General features: G+C 35.9%; 1 protein-coding gene and 1 long non-coding RNA gene across 16 annotated transcripts in view; one reads left to right on the top strand and one right to left on the bottom strand.

Annotated features, from left to right (window-relative positions):
• The window catches only part of ROBO2 (roundabout guidance receptor 2), a 908,846-nt gene that overhangs the window by 164,290 nt on the left and 726,879 nt on the right, over nucleotides 1–17,677 (top strand). The window lies entirely within an intron of this gene.
• LOC120305425 lies at nucleotides 1,151–12,406 on the bottom strand. Of its 2 annotated transcripts, XR_005556041.1 has the most exons (4): nucleotides 12,285–12,396; nucleotides 4,300–4,430; nucleotides 2,961–3,038; nucleotides 1,151–1,267 (listed from the first exon to the last, which is right to left on the bottom strand). It is a non-coding gene; the product is annotated as an uncharacterized LOC120305425 (long non-coding RNA). The 2 variants fall into 2 exon arrangements; XR_005556040.1 differs by lacking the exon at nucleotides 4,300–4,430 and having other exon boundaries at nucleotides 12,285–12,406.

Here is a 17,677-nt window from a genome sequence, read left to right as displayed (position 1 = left end):
TTGGAACTGCATACAGTCTGTTCTTTATCACTTCAGAGAATGACGTCACCTTCTGCCATTTGATTAGATCATACTACAGTACATGGTTACCTACCACACTATGCCAAGAAGCCTGCCATATAGCAGTAGGGTAGTCATCTTATCATGCATTGTAGTAATTCTGGCAGTATGCACAGAAAGTCATTATGCAGAGTGACATGAAAGCTGTGTGAAGGTGGCACTAATGATAGTATTTCAGCTAATAATTAAATAGTGCTCTGTTTTTGAAACCAACCGGTAGAGATGAAGCATGAATGTCATGAATATCATACTGAATGTCACATGTAACTGTATCTGCTGCGTGATATTATAAGAACCTACTTTCAAAAATAATACTTTTTTAGAATTGAATATTATATATGTAGTTATATCTGTTTTTCTACCAGGTCAGTGATGCTAAAATTTCTCTAAAGCAATATCCTTCATTCTCTATTAAAGCTCAGAGACTAGGGCTCAAATATGATTTTGAACTCTGGGCAATAAAAGTTTTAAGAGATAAAAAGCTTTTTCTATTTCAGGCCTGCCATTAGTTTGAATAATGCATAAACAAAGGAAAAGGTTTGAAGTACTACTAAGGACCTTCAGTATAGCTTCAATTAAATTATACATCATTATCACAGCTGCCAAGACTGATGTGGGATTTTAGCCTCAGATCTCACCAAACATTCTATGTAGCTGTCTTGTCTAATTTTTTTATTTCAAAGCAACCAATAACTCTCTTAGCAAAAGGGAGAAAATTAAAATGAGAAAACTGGTTTTAGAAACATGCTGAACACAATGTGGCTAATCATTATTGTATTTGCTATGTCAACAGTCAAGCAGTAAGGGAAAAGACTTCCAACTCTATTGCATCAAAATGAAACCTAAGGGAGGAATCAAACCTTACTGTGTCATGACATATTTCATTCTTAATGAAATAAAAGCCTACATGTTATTTCTGTTACTGAAGCAATGGGTTGTATCAGATAAGCAAGTCTTTGTTAAAATTCACATTATTCTTCCTTAATGTACATTTTCAAACTGCTTTTCTATGGTTTAGAAATAGTTTTTTTAAAAATGTTTATGCAAAATTAGCAAAATTAGCAAAAATCAATACATATGACTATTTTGCTCAACTTCTGTCATGTTTATGACAAATGAATTGCTTGTCATAAGTGGAAAACTTCTGGCCCAGCTCGATATCTTTCTCTGCTCAGCATTTAATTGTGCTTGGCGGCATCTTCAGCATCTACAAAGTAATGATGTTAGAAAAATTTAATACAGTCCATGAAATAGTATATATAGTCCTGAGTTATAGTCTCTCTCTCTCTCTCTCTCTCTCCCTCCCTCCCTCCCTCCCTCCCTCCCTCCCTCCCTCTCTCTCTCTCTCTCTCTCTCTCTCTCCAACATGCCATGCTCCTGAATTAGAGGTACTCTTCATCATCTTCTGGTCTTTCAGTAACCTTTTCTAGATTGGATCTAGATAGGATCAGCAGCCAACTTCCCCTAAAACTAACAATCTATTTCCCACTACCGCATTTTGCTAGCCAGCCGATTTTCAAAAATCTATGAAAAGACAAAATTTATGAAAAAGAAAACTATGAAAAATTTTATTCAACAATTGTCAAACTATCCCCTCTAGTGTCAGCTCAAAACAGTAGTGTCCGCACGTTTTAAATCTTTCTAAAGTGTTAGAATGCCAGATGAGAACACTTTCTAAAACAAAAATCCAGACTAGACGTTTTCCTTTGAGAATTTAAAGTAGCTTTAAAAAAGAAAGAACAATGGAAAGAAAGGGGGGGGGAAATACCCCCCCCAATAGCATAAAGATATTATAAAGTAACATAAAAGAAAAGAAAAGAACCTGGTATAATAAATATATCATAACTCTGAATTCTCAAATTTTGAAATCTTAATCTTTCAGTTTTCTATAATATGAACATTATAGTTTTATAATTATAACAAGTCATTGTAGTTCAATTTTTGAACAATTAATTAAACTTTGTATTGCAGTACATTGCTATCTTATGATATGTAGGATAATATAATTCTATATTCTAGAATTGCCCAAACAAACCCATGTTTGTTTGTTTTTACTGATAGTATTGAACAGTTTGCTCTCTAAAAGTCCTCAAGTATGCTTAAAACTTCAGAAGGTGCTAAAGCATTAGGAAAAACAAAGAACATAACCAATATTTTATATTTGTTTCAAATTACTATCTTAGTAAAATCTGTGTGTAGGTTGATGCATATTTAATGTGGTCATTCTGAAATGTATCAAAGGTTTGCAATCACAGCAATCTAATTTTGCTTAAATAAGTTCTTAGAATCATTGAGATATTACATGTAAATGGAAATACCAAGTGTCTTGCACTTGTCAGTGAAAAAGTGCCTCAAGCTTCTTAACAAATGGAACTGTTATCTATATTTGGAAGCTTCATGACATATTAAAGTAGTTTATGAGGCACAATTTGTTTTGGTGGTCTGTTCTGATTTATGACATGTTATCTGCCACTGTTTCATCTGCAGTGGAATTTCTGTAATAAATGTTAGTAGCTGGACAGTGCTAAATGTGTTCTGTCTAAATCATTCCTTACTTATAACAAGTTTCAGTGTATATGAATCAAAGATTGTTTATAGGTGCTGTCAGATTAATTCATCATTTGAAGCAGTTCTATCGCTTCAAATGGGATATCAGAGACTTGTACCTCAGAATGTTTAATACTCAAGCTAATATATATTTTAAATGTTAAAGTTATCAACATTATTTTAATTATAATGAATACAATACATTTAATACCCATTAATAATGTATACAATCATTTTAAAAAGCAAAAATGTTAAGACTAGACTTTTAGAGGAATAAGGAATATAATTTATTCCATTTAAAATATTTTATATAAAAATATAGCTTAACGATGTGAAAGATATTGAAGACTCACCTAAATTTATCACATATGTGAATCTTTTCTGTTCCCTTTCTTGATCAAAATGCACAGTAGTACGACAAAATCATGAATCTACAGGGAACGAAAAAGTAGATAAAATATGACAATTGTATCATTGCCAACTGCCTTTCCAAACATACAGGCCAACATTTTCATAAATATCAAGTAAACTTTCTCAGAGCCACAGTTAAAGCCATAATAGAACTTGATAATCAAAAGCTTAATCCTCATTAATAGTGATCATGATCAAAGTAGGATAAGTGTTAAATCAAACTATTTAGAAATGTGAGCTTTCTTTCTGTAGGATTTCAATACTATTTGTAAATCAATGGGAATTGGATATATGCCCTTCAAACCAGAATGTAAGACTTTGAGAACCTGAAATGCAAAGTTCCTTTCACACAATTGATCCTTTCAATCTGTATGAAACTTCACCAAATGTAAACTATGTTTACATCTTTTTTTTCTTTTTAAAATTCTTGTGATACAGACCTAAAAAGAATTTTAAAAAGAAAAAAAAAGAAAATATAGTAATAATTTCCCAAAACATGCAATAGCAGATTCCCCTCCCCCTAAAAAAACAGGATTTTTCTCATTACCAATTATTTCCTTTCTCCTTTTTCTAGACTAGGAATGTCAAACTTGCAACATCACATGACGTGTTGTGATGTATCACAACTTTTTTGCCATTGCCAGCAATGTGATGGGCACAGTTTTGCTACGATGCATCCGGCCCGTGGGCTGGCTGTTTGACACCCCTGTTCTAGACTGAGAGGGATACTTTTAAAGTAACCATTTTGATTTTTTCTAGAAAATCTGTGAACTTTCTCTACCCAGAGGCCAATGTTGAGAGTAAAAATGAGATTGGACTTTGGTACTTTAGGTTGGAAAAGCCATGTTCTAATAATGACAATAAAAATAAACAACAATGTGCTGGTGGATCAAAAAGTTGTTGTGACTACATTTTCTTCATCAGATGCCAAGGATTTTTTTCCAATGCAAATTCTTTTCTTACTACTCCGAATCCCCATATCCCATATACCAATTGTAACATTGTTTAGTATGTCATATTGAATCCCAATTGTTAGAATTATAAACCATGATTTATACTCTATCTTGTTTAAAAAATATTTTAAAATCTTGTCATATCATGAGGTATGAATTCAATTTTTCTGTAAATTGAACTGGAGAGAATGCCATCTCAGTCACAATAAAGAAGTTTCTTTGGTTTTTTTCATAATCATTTCTGGTGCTTGACCTATTATACACACACATCAGAATTTCTTTAATCTTTTACTCTTTTCAGAAATTTTCTTGTTGGTCTTTCACTTACAGTTCCCTCTCTATAGATCTGCAAATGTTTATCTTGCCTCCTCATCCCATCCTCTTCCATATTTACTTAGATATTCTATGCCAGATATAGGGTTTTTTTTTGCCAAAAGGTTTCAAGATCTGAGTAGTTTCCTAGGTCAACAGGAAAGATGTAAAATAAACTATATAATAATAACCCAGTATTAAATACAATTTCAATATTTTCATATTCCTTTATCAAAAAAGAAGTTACAAAGCACAAGTTATGGCTCATAAAGATCTGATTTGTTGTTGAAATTGTATGAAGTTTTTTGATGTATTTTAACAGTCAAGTGGCTCACAGCCACTTAGTAACATTGTGCCTGTTGTCATGCATATATCACAGCTGCATCTGATGGCATAATTAGGAAGCAACTGCATTACAATTTCATAAACTATGAAGAGAATAGAAGGCTTTAAGAAATCAAAGTATTCATAAAATTATTTTAATTATTTGTTTATATTTACATTCATAAATATATAAATTTATTAATTATACCTTTATTCATTTATATGTCACCCAACTCCCAGCTTGAAAGAGTATGAAAATTATAGTTATTATTATTTTACTTTATTTCCAGCTTTCAACAGATTTCTTTTGAACATAGAAGATACAGCATGCTGTCTCAAATACTATATAGAACCTAGTTAGTATCTCAGTTTGACTCATTTTATATGGCTACTATTCATGAGCACACTATATAGCCATTTTGGTTACAAAAACTTCTGTTGATTTTCAGGATGCTTCAAAGGAAAATTTAGGCAATTGTCATTAGACTGGCTGTGCTGCAGCAACAGTTATTCTTTCTATGAATTATGGGCATCAGGTTGCTATCTTTCTTTCCATAACCTTCACACAATTGCACTGTGCAAATGGCTCTCCTTTGCTTCTATCTGACCATTTTTCAACTAGGTTAATAGAGCTATGGTAACAATATACCAAGCTGTATTTCTTTCAACCAACAGCTTTTCTACCATAAGACATTTTACAATATTTAGTGAGGAAGAAAAATCTATAGTAACAATATTGACTTTGTTCTTTGGAAGGCTAGACAATGACAAATAGCACCTGAGAAGAATGCACACCCCTTCCTTTTATCCACTTTTGCACCCAGTACAACAAAGGCAGCCCTTGTTTGTTTCAAAGCATATAAATTAGTTTTTCAATAAGCATGCTGTTGCTACTGAGTTATGTACATTTATTTTTGAACAAAACAAGTTAAAAAACACATATAATACACATATTGCAGAAGAAATAAAAAGAGTTATAATATTTGTTTTATTTTTAAAGGAATAAAATATAAAATATGGAAAGGATTCAGAATTATGTATGATATTGTCCATGAAATGCATTTTTGTTAGTCACCTTTCCTGCATTTTAAGACATTCTCTGACTAAAACAATAGTTAATAATCTTAAATATATTCTTTTTTCAAGAGAGTCTTTATTTTAAAAAGACTACTAAGGTAGTTTCTTCAAACAATTATGAATGTATTTTCATTTTCCTTCTTTCTCACATTCTGTTCTTTTTGTGTGATCGTCATATGACATTATTTTTCACAACTAACTTACTTAATTTTTTTCTTCCTTTAATTGGAAATCACAATGATTTTGGTATATGACAATAAAGCACTAAGAAATACACAGGTTTATTCATTTTCCATTGCTACCACTCTTCCTTTTTCTTTTTTTGTCAGAATTTCCTGTTCAAACATTTTTCCCTTTATCAAATAAGGGGAAGATTCTTAAAAGGAACATTGGCAATTTCTTTGCTGTATATTCTTCTTCGTCCAAAACAAGTCTGCCCTTTCAGGCAATCTATAATGGATCATTAAACAACCTGGAATGAAGTCTTCAGGCTCACAATCTGCTAGGTCCTATTGGCTCCCTGTTGCAGGTACACTTCCATTTCACAACTGTGACTCTATTATTTTGTCTTGGCTATAAGAGAGATTAGACACCTGGATTTCATAAACTTTTTTTCTGTTTGAATGTGACTATCGCTCTCCTGGAGATTATTACAAAAGAGTATGATATAACTCAAAGCCTAAGCTTCCCTATTTAAAGTATAGCTCTATTGATATCCTAATAGTTCATCTTATTTCAGATTTAAATGGATTGCTAGTTCATTTAACAAGGACATGTAAATCTAAGGGTTTTACTTAAATTATATTGCCTGAGGAGAAAAGTTGATGTAACATTTTATATGGTGATGATATTGTTCCTTCATTACAATTTGACTGCACAAAACAAAACAAAAGTTTGTTCTTCCAGTATTGCACTACATCTTTACTGAGAATGAGAAAGACTTGTACAGAATTGGCAGAGATTAAGAGGCACTGAGGAAAGAACTGGAACAAAGTCAGAGTCAGCATGCTGGGACTATATCATTCTCTTCTCTTTAGTTAGCTGCATGCAAGTTCTAACTCCTCTTCCTACTATGCCATACAGTCTAAGTGATTGAATCTGTAGTATCATTCAAGATTATTGCAGGAACTTCTCCTGGAAGCCAGTCTAGGCTGAGCACAAGACATCCTGAGGCAGTAATGTCTCAAGCGCCCAATTAGTGATAGATACTATGCAAATAGTTCCCTGTCTGGAAGCAGTAGAAGCTGGTGAGGAGTCCAAGACTTCCCAAATTCCTTTTCTAATGCAAATTGGACTAAAATACTGCAACCAATTTTGGTCACCATACTACAAAAAAGATATTGAGATTTTGGAAAAATTTAGAGAAGAGCAACTAAGATGATCAAAGGCCTGGACACTAAAACATATGAAGAATGGCTGCAGGACTTGGGTTGGCTAGTCTAAAGAAAAGAAGAAATAGGGGTGACATGATAGCAGTATTCCAGTATTTGAGGGGCTACCACAAAGAAGAGGGAGTCAAATTATTCTCCAAAGCACCAGAGGGCAGGACAAGAAACAATGGTTGGAAACTGATCAAAGAGAGAAGCAACCTAGAACTAAGGAGAAATTTCCTGACAGTTAGAAGAATTAATCAGTGGAACAACCTGTCTCCAGAAGCTGTGAATGCTCCAACACTGGAAGTCTTTAAGAAGAGACTGGACAGGCATTTGTTTGAAATGGTATAGGGTTTCCTGCCTGAGTAGAGGGTTGGACTAGATAACCTCCAAGGTTGTTGTTGTTGTTATATTATTATTATTATTATTATTATTTAATAACACCATGTACCTACAGAAAATTATCTATATTTATGATAATTCAAGATTGTGAATTGTAGATCTGTTTAAACTGTAACACAGGCATTGATAAACTAGTGCAGGGGTATCAAACTCAATTTCATTAAAGGCCGCATCAGCATTGTGGTTGCCCTCGAGGGGCTGGGTGGGTGTGGCCAGGGTGGGTGCAGCCTACTGGGTGGGCGTGGATGGAGTGGGTGTGGCATATTGGGTAGGCATGGCCAGCTCTACATTGTTCTACAAGGGTGCCTGTGAGGGCCTGGGCAGGAGTGGGACAGATCTGAGGGTCTCTGGCAGAAGGGGGTGGGACCAGAGCAAGTGCCAAGGCATGGTCCACTGGAGGAGCCTCACCATTCCTCTCAGGCCATGCGGGGGGGGGGCTGGATGGTGGTGCAGGCTGCCCAGAGCCCTGGGCAGCAGAGGTCAAATGCCCAGCCTGGCTCTTGAGCACCTGCAGCACCAAGCCCAGCCGCACTTCCCCAAGGGGGTTCCCAGCTACACTTACCTCCTCCTCAAGGCTGCTGCTGCTGTGCTTGCTCTCCTTAGCCAGGTTGCTCATGATGGGTACGAGGGCAAAGTCAGAGGGAGACCCATTCCCTCTCCATGGGAGGAGACCCGGCTTTGTATCCAAAGCTTCCTTAGCAATAGGATGGGAGACCCCCAGGATAGGCCAGGAAGAGAGGGCAAGGGGATGGTAAAAGGGCAGCAAGGCAGGACTAAGGCAAGACTTCCCTCAGACCCTCCCTCTCCTTTTTTCCTTCTTTCTTTTCTTCCTTCCTAAGTACAGAGTGGTGAGATGAGGGAGGAAGAAAATCAGGCAAGAAACGCAGCTGGGGAGGTGTCATGCTTCGTGAGGAATGACGAAATGCACCATCGCCTGGAAGTGGCCAGCACATGGCCCTCACCTACTTGACATATCTGGCTTGGTGGGCTCTGGGTGAGGGGATGCCATGAGCAGTGTGAGAGTCAACATTACCTGCACAATGCCACCCAGCCCCCAGCCTGCCCGATCTTGGCAGGCAGTGGGACGCATTCCTCACAGCACCGAGAGGCTGAACCAAGCAGCACAAATCCAAAAAGAAGTGTGATGCCACCCAGTCCCCAGCCAAGAGGTTGAACCGGGCGGTATGAAGCTCGCCAGCTTTGCACCTTGCTGCCTGCTGAAACTGGGCAGGCTGGGGGCTAGGCAGTATTGCACTTCTCATCAGTTTCGTCCCACCCAGCTCAGCTCTTGGCACTGTGAGGAGAGCACCCCGCTGCCTGCCGAAAGCAGGCAGGATGGGGGCTGGGCGTCAATGTGCTTCTTTTTGTATTTGCGCTGCCCAGCTCAGCCTCTTGGTGCTGTGAGGAGAACGCCCCTCTGCCTGCCGAAACCCCTCCCTCAGAGCCCATCAAGCCAGATATGTGAAGTAGGTAGGCAAGGGCCATTTTTTGGCCACTTCCAGACGATTGTGCATTTCTTCATTCCTCACAAAGGGTGACACCTCCCCAGCGCACATCCAGGGGGCGAAGCCAAAGCGGCAGGGGCTGGTTCCTCGCTGTTTCCAGATGACCTTGTGGAGCTGAGACTGAATGCGTTTCAGCATAGATGGCCACCACAAAATTGTACATTGGCTCCCAGCTGGCCTGGGCCAGGGCCAAGGCAGCAGGGGCCATTCCCTCACTGTTTCCAGGATGGCTTCATGGGCCACATGAAATCACTTCACGGGCCACATCTGGCCCCTGGACCTTGTATTTGACATGTCTAGACTAGTGAATAAGAATACTGAAAATTGTTGTTATTTGCCATATGCTTTTTAAAATATTATCTTTACACATTTTAACATATACCATTACAGTATAATTGCTACTCAAAGGAAATGGCAGCATGAAGTTCAATGCCATATGAATTAATGGGTGAGATACCTAATAGCATGTGTATATTTTAATTTAATCTGATATGTAATTATCTTGACGGCCAATGTAGATATTTATATTTAGATTTTTCAGTGTCATGGTTTCAGAGAAAGCAGGTTATTACAGCAAAGTTAAGCAAATGTATCATTTAATGTTTATAACTAGGTCATTGGTTGAATTGCAAATTTGTCACTGAAGAAAGTTCAATTTAAATATTCTGTTAGTATTAAAGAATGAAAGAGTTTTTTAAAGCTCTCCCTTTCAAAACAAAAAAATCATAACATAAATAAGCACTGAAGCCTTACACAGATATTCATTTTCTGACCAGACAGGCAAAATATCATCTAAACATTTCTCCAATCATTTTTGCATGCTCTTTTTTATTCAGAATCTTTTTAAACAGTTATTTGCAGCTTTCTCTTTGATGCAGTTTTTCTCTCTCTGAATGTAGCTAAGTTTTGGTTAGATATTTGTAAAATTTGCCCTACTTTGACTACATTGATTCATAATTATTAAGTTTTACTCTAGCTTTTATTTCCTGTTTCAGAAATTGTTTCTTCTTGCAATCAATGTAATAATGCTTAGCATTATTTTATTATGACTTTCATCGTATTGTTAATGTAGATTCATTTTGAAGTGGATCGGAATGGGATTACTAAATAATACATTCTTCTTCTTCTTGTGCCATATCTGTTATCAGACATTGGCGATCATGTTGGCAATCCAGTTTTTATCAGCAGCCGCATGAAAAAGTGCTGCTGAGTTTTGTCCCAAACCAGTCCCTTAGATTTTGAAGTCATGATGTTCTTCTTCTACCTGGACCTCATTTGCCTTCAATCTTTCCTTGGAGGGTTAAATGGAGTATGCCTTATTTTTCTGTGTGTCGCATCACATGTTCGAAGTATTCTAATTTTTGTTTTTTAATTGTTTTGATGATTTCCCTTGGCTTTCCCAGGTGGCTTGTCACCTCATTTCTGATCTTGTCAACCCAGCTTATACGTAACAGTGTCTGTAAATCCACATTTCAAATGCTTCTAGTCTCTTCAGAGACTAACTCTCTACTCCATAGAGCAGGATAGAAAAAATATAGCATCTGACAAGCCTGATTTTCAGTCTTAGACTTATGTTGTGACTGCAGAAGACCTTTTTCATTTTGAAGAATGCTGTTCGAGCTTTCTCTATCCTTGTCTTTATTTCAGTGGTCATGTCCCAGTTTTCATGTAAATTAGAACTGAGGTGCATGATCCTTTCAACTTTATCTAGTGATATTCCTTCTGAATGTATTGGTGGTAAATTAATGGGTTGTTTGCTGATGACCATGATCTTGGTTTTTGAGGTGTTAAACTTCAAGCCGTATTTTTCAGATATTTCTGTGACTCTGTTGATGAGGAGCTGAAGGTCTTCATGCTTACTGGCAAGCAGAACTGTATCATCAGCATATCTTAAGTTGTTGATCCAAACACCGTTTACTTTGATGCCAGCATCGATGTTCTCCAGTGCCTTGTTGAAGATTGGCTCAGAGTAGATATTGAACAACAGTGGAGACAGAATACATCCCTGTCTGACTCCTCTTCTTATTTCTGCATCAGCTGAGTATTTTTGGCCTAGTCTCACATTTGCTACCTGATGCCAATACAGATTCTTTATGATTTGGATGTCTTTGTCATCTAGTTCCCCTTGTTTCAGGATTTTTAATAGTTTGCTATTAGTTAGTTATTTTAGCAAAAGTTTTTTCAAAATCAGTGAAGCACATGTAAACACTGTGACTGACATCTCTACAATGCTGTACAAGAACTTGAATGCTGAATAGTGCATCTCATATACCAAGATTGTTTCTGAAACCAAATTGTGTGTTACCTAGACGCTCTTCAATTTTGTTGTATATTCTTGTGTGAATTATTCTCAGGAATATTTTCAGGGCATGACTCATTAAGCTTATTGTTCTGTATTCAGTACACTTCTTTGCATTTATTTTTGGAGGGTTGTCACAAAAGTTGATTTTAGCCAAACTATTGTCTTCCAGCAATTTTAAAATTTCTACTGGGATATCATCAGGTTCTGTGGCTTTTCTTGTTCTTGCTATTTGTATTGCATGTTCAACCTCCTCCATAGTGATATTTGGTCCAGTTGTTATACTTCCCATATCTATATCATCCCTAGTGTCCTCAAAAAGTTCTTCAATATATTCCTTCCATCTTTTTAGTTTTTCATCCTCACCTAAGATAATTTTCCCCTCTTTGTCAACTAAGTTGTTGGTTTTCTTTTTGTAGAAGCCTAGAAATAAACTAATCCATATATCTGTCACTATACTGATGGATTCAATTATACAAATGATATAAGCATATAAACATCTGGATCTGGCCTAAGAATTCTTGATTTTAAAGGAGCCAGATGTTTTGGCAAATATGTATTATAAGGATTGATTATATGAGAATATTGTAGGATGACCAACCTCCCCACCACCCTACACATGCCACCTTAATATGCCCTTTACTTTCAATGAACTCATCAGTAAAACAAAAGACTGCTTAAGCTTTTTAACACCCAAGCTAATGGTAACAAAGCAAATTGGCAAATATCAGCAAGTTATCTAAATAAGAGAATCTCCTCTAGATATTACAAGTTCCTCATTTCTTTGCACAAAAATCATCCACATTTTCCTGACATAACACTCCCCTCCCCAAAGTTGCCACTAGTAACTTCTAAAAGATAAATATTGACCCCAGTGAGTCAATTCATATCATCCTCTCTATGGGACCCTGTGAGAATAACTCCCAAAAGGTAGACTGGGTTTACACACTTTCTGGGGACAATGTGGGGGAAGACTTTTCTATAAAGGTAACCATTCTTAAAACTGTAATCTTGTAACTACCTTCATTTGCTAAAGATGTTGAATAAACTTTGCTTCTGCTCCAAGCAATTTATCCTGAGTGGTTTTTGGACTTGAACCAGAACTTTCTTCTAACAGTTATCAAGCTGTTGACTAGAATAAACATTTTGGCAACTAGATTGATTTTACTAGGCATATATGTCACTCTGGCCATTGTTAGCTCTGAATTGACTACATCATCTATGATATCATAGATAATAAAAAGTGTAATCATTTCAATAATAGATATATAAAATACCATATTTTATATTGTATTCAAAATTGAAGGGCATTTCTAAATTCTGTGCATATAAAAATACTTGACTAAGGTGTGTATTCTGTTAACAATTTGAATTGTGAAACTTTTTTCATGTAAAATAATATTAACCTTGAAGAACCATACTATTTTAAGAGTAAATAAATCTTATATTCAAAATGTACTCCAGTGTATATGCAAATATAATCCTTCAATTAAAAAGTCCATAAATAAGTATTTACAGAACAGATTGTAACAGCCTCCAAGGGAGTAATTTGGCTTTCAAAGTCAATTCCTGTCTGCCTGAATGAGTATTTTAATTTCTTACATGTACAGTCACATGAATACAAACCATGTTTGAATAGTGTAATCAGCATTATTATCAGCAACATGTATACAGTTAGAATATTAGGAGAAGTTATGCAGAGTAAAGAGTCTGTGTTTTTAATTAGAAATTATTAACTTAGAAGTATTTAAGAAATTGATTCATAGAAGGAGAATAAATTATTGGGAAAATAATATATATTAATATAAAATCGGTATATTTCTCTACAATACTATTCATCTATTATTAGTCAGAACAAAGATTGGTGTGCTCAACTTTAAAGTATATTTTAGTTTTTCTACTCTTTAGAATGCTTTAAACTAAGTACAACAATTTCCTTATTCAAAAACGTAATAAGTTGTTTTTAAAAACCTTGCTTGGTTCAAATTATACCCTTTAAACAGTGGTGGGATTCAGCCAGTTCGCACCAGTTCGGCAAAACTGGTAGCTAATTTTTTGTTGCCCAGGCCCAGAATGGACTTCTGGAAGCAGCATCCAAACAAAGTGTCACATGTTCCGACTAATGAAGCACTTCAAAGAACTTTCAGGCATGTTTCCTAAAATCTTTATTGCAGAGCTACAGTTTTGCCGGTCACCATGATGGACGGGTTGATGCCAGAATCTGAACTTCCTTTCGCTGGCATCAAGCTTTCCTTGCCAAACCCCTCCCTTCTCATGCAGTCACAGGTCACATTATCCAATTAGTGAGAAGGTCAAAAGTTTACTTCCTCTTTCTTTCCCGGGCTTTTTCCCCCCCCCCCCCAGTCTAAGCTAAGTATTAACCCAATAAATACCAGACAGTTTTGCATATTGTCAAAGCAAGAATATATAGTATTTGCAGCATTGACACAGAGATTGTTCACATATTTGAATCCCACCACTGCCTTTAAATTATTTTTTAAAATGCATGCCTATATTTCCATCTTCAGTTGGAATACTGCTGATCTGTCCTTTCATATCTTGTCCAACAAATATGTATTATTATTACTTTATTAGGTTCATCTAATAGGGTGAAAACAATTAAAAGGGTCATGGATGTCTGTCAAAGTGTAACTGCACCATTTGATACTTAGAAAATTGTACAGATGACAGCTATTCATTTTTGCTAGGCAGAGCAAGGGCACAGCATGCAAAGATGAAGAAATACTCTGAATATTATCCTAATAACAGTTTATGAACTGCCCTGCTGGTTTTTTCTAGTTTCCCACAGGGATGTGGGTCTTTTTATTTGAGTTACTATAACCTTGGGGAAATTGCATACAACCTTCTACCTAAAAATATTTTATTTTATGTTTAAAAGTCCATGAATCTTGTAAAACAAGAATTCTTTTTCTGTGTCCTCTTCTACTAGACAATATGTGTTCTGAACATATTTTATGTTACACTACTGAGGACCACATTTTAAATATATAACATTTTTCTTAATGAAATTTTTGACATGATAAAAACAATGCAAATATTAGAAAAGAAACAAAGAAAAAGAACAGCGAATAAGTGAGAAAGAATAACAAAATAATAGAAATGAAAAACAAAAGAAAAATATAGCTACCAGGTTTTTTGACAGCAGCTATAAATGCATTTATCTTTTATCTTCTCTCTCTAAGATTACATTATAATTTCTTTCTTTTCATAAGTTATGTTTACTAATCTTTAAACTCAAAGATAAGTTCATTTTTTTCCTCTTTTTTCATCAAACATCCATTAGGGGTTTCCAGTCCCAATAAATATAGTTAGTGATCTTTCTCTAAACAAATAAGTTAGTTTCATATCTCTGCAAGTTCTCTGATCTTTACCAACCATTCCTCCACAATGGGTGTTTCAGAATCTTTCCATTTTTAGTACATAATCTTCTCACAAAGTAATCATATATAAGCAGAATCTTCCATGACTCTTTTCTCTTCATCAGTCCCAGCAGGAAAAGTTCTGGTTTGTATCATTATATGTATCTGAATCTGAATTTTCTGGTTATAAGTTCAACTGGATAATAAAAATGACCCTTGATGTTGTCCACATTTCCAACATATTTGAAGTACTATTCTAGACATTTTTCCTAGAGTCGTATATCAAAGGTACATCATTTTATAAAAATTCTAAATTATTAAATTTAAAGTGTTTTTAAAATATTTCACTATTTCATCAGTGTATTGTATACAAGATCCCTAGCCCAACTTGTCATACAGTCTTTCACTTGTTCTGTTTCAAATTTCAATCAAAGGTTATATGTTTTGGCATATTCATCAAATTCATCATTTATATGTAATTCAACTTCAAATGCTGCCTTCTGCTGGTCAAATACAATGTCCTATTTTCTATTTTGAATAGTTATCTTAATTGTGCATTCGAAAATCATTAAAAACCATATTGTAAATTGATCTCCAAATGCCCCTTGTCAAGTAATGTACTGTACATCAAAATTATACCCATATCTTAGAAGGAGATAGCAGGGATAACACATACATTGAACTTTTACTGAGTAGTAATTTGAACATTTTTCTTAGCTTTGCAGAGTGCTGAAAGAATCTGCAGAGAAAGTTTACTTTTATACAGACCAGTTCAGAAAATAATCCTCATTTGCTTTCAAATACCTCCATTTACATTAGGACACCTGGTTTGTGAAAATAAAGTGTTATAGATGTGTAAAAACCTTTTTGAAAAGATGCAGAAAATTAATAAAATTAATGTAGGGCTATTGTAATGGTATGTGGGAAAGATCTTGGGGGACTGGGCAAAGAGATACTGCCAAGGGAATGGTCAGAGCATAGCCCACAGTTAGATAGTAAAAACTGTAAAGGAGATGGGGGAGACTTTCTTGCTTACAAGATTGATATTGGCATCACAGGGTAAACCAGATAGGATCACAACCAGATGAGCTAATTCTACTTTATTGTAAAGCTACACGGCAGGATCTTGTGGAATGTCAGCTTCAGGGGAGACAAAGGCAGGAATCACATGAGGTGAATCAAATACTGGCACCACTTGAGCAGCTGGAAAAGTTAGGTGATGATAGCATTAAGGCTCCCAGCCACTACTACCCCACATACCCAACAAATAAAGAACAGAGAAAGGCAGAGACAATCTATGAGACCAAGCAAGGGATCTTTTGATCATCTTTTGATAGCAGCAGTCTATTTAAGAAGTAGCTCTGACCCATGTTATTTTTGCTGGAAATTCCAGCTCTTGTATGACATCTCTGTGTAAGAAACCTTGGGACTAACCTTTGGATTGGCTAACAACCCTGTCTTGACTCTCTGAATCTTGGACCAAGTTTGACTATTTTTTCATGTTCCAATTAAAAAAGCAGATCTTTCAGATAAGTGTCTGAGACTGTGTTTTGGTTCACATGCTGGACTATTGTTATTTCTTGACCTTGAGGAAATGAAGAGATACCATAGCAAATATGAGTGAGTCAGTAATTGAAATTTGAAACAGGACAAAGCCTACAATCATCTAGACAAAATACTGTGATCCAGAAGAATCAAGTGATTAAGTTCTCACACAGGCAGACAGAGCAACTCCAATATCCCTTCTGGATGTTGGATTAAAATGGATTCACATGATTAGATGTATCTGAAATTATAAAGATACCACCTTGACCCTAAATGGTATATTATATACATCCATTTAGAGAAGGGAGGGTGAAGTTTATTCTTATAATCATTCAATTTAAAGAGAAGGAAAATCTTCTCTTATAAAACAGCATTTGTCAACTATATTAATTCATAGATACCCACAGTATGTGCAAGGTGGGACAAGTGATAGATGGCAACGCCACAATACAAAATCCATCTCTTGTGTATTTGTGTGGAATGTCCCAATGCTGGTACTAAAGCTAAAGTTTTATCATTATGTGTCATCACATTTGGGAATATGGTAAAATAAGATAAAGGTGTCCTCCGGGTTTTACCCTGCTAATGATTGACTTTAGGTGATGATGTTCATCTCCATTTTTTAAGTCAAAGAGGCAGTGTTGTCTGGCGATATTTCTGCAGTCATGTGGCTGGCATGATATACTGCAGCATAAAGCATACAGCGAAACATGGAATGCCTTACTTTCCTGCATGCTTATATGTGATACCTATTCATCTACTTGCATTTGCATGTTTTCAAACTGGTAGGTTGGCAGGAGCTGAACAAGTGATGGTAGCCCACTTGGTCTCACGGCACTTGAATATCAAACTGGTGAGCTGTAGACTTTCAATGGTCTAAGACTCAGCATCTTCACCACTGAGCCACTGTATCTCCTTTTCTTAAAAACATTTGGGAATGGATGCCTATATGGTAACCAACATATCAGTCACTGTTCAGCTGTTTCAATCTCAATTTCATTTTCAATCTGGAGGCTAAATTATATGATAAATTGGAAAGGGAAATAGGTATGTTTAACTGAACGAAGAAAAGGCTTAGGGGTGATGTGATAGCCCTCTTCCAATATTTGAAGGGCTGTCACAGGAAAGAGGGGATCAATTTATTATGCATAGGACCTGAGGCCAGGACAGAGAGCAAGGAGCGGAAGCTTGTCAAAGGGAGATTCAACCTGGAATTAAGAAGGAATTTTATGACAAATAATTAATCATTAATCATTAATCTTGCTTCTAAGAGTTGTGGTTATTCCATCACTGGAAATTTTCAAGAAAAAATTGGACAACTATGTGTCCAGGTATTGTAAGGACTTCTAACTTGGGCAAAGGGTTGGACTAGAACAGGGGTAGGCAACCCAAAACACTTAAAGAGCCACTTGGACCTGTTTCCCACCAAAAACAAAACACTGGGAGCCGCAAAACCCTTTTGATATCTAAAATGAAGATAACACTGCAT

The sequence above is a fragment of the Crotalus tigris genome, unplaced genomic scaffold, assembly GCF_016545835.1.
Source record: "Crotalus tigris isolate CLP2741 ecotype Arizona unplaced genomic scaffold, ASM1654583v1 scf7180000017672.2133156, whole genome shotgun sequence".
NCBI classification, from domain to species: domain Eukaryota; kingdom Metazoa; phylum Chordata; class Lepidosauria; order Squamata; family Viperidae; genus Crotalus; species Crotalus tigris.
The sequence above is the reverse complement of the archived record's forward strand: the minus strand, read 5'-3'. Positions and strand labels throughout refer to the sequence as shown.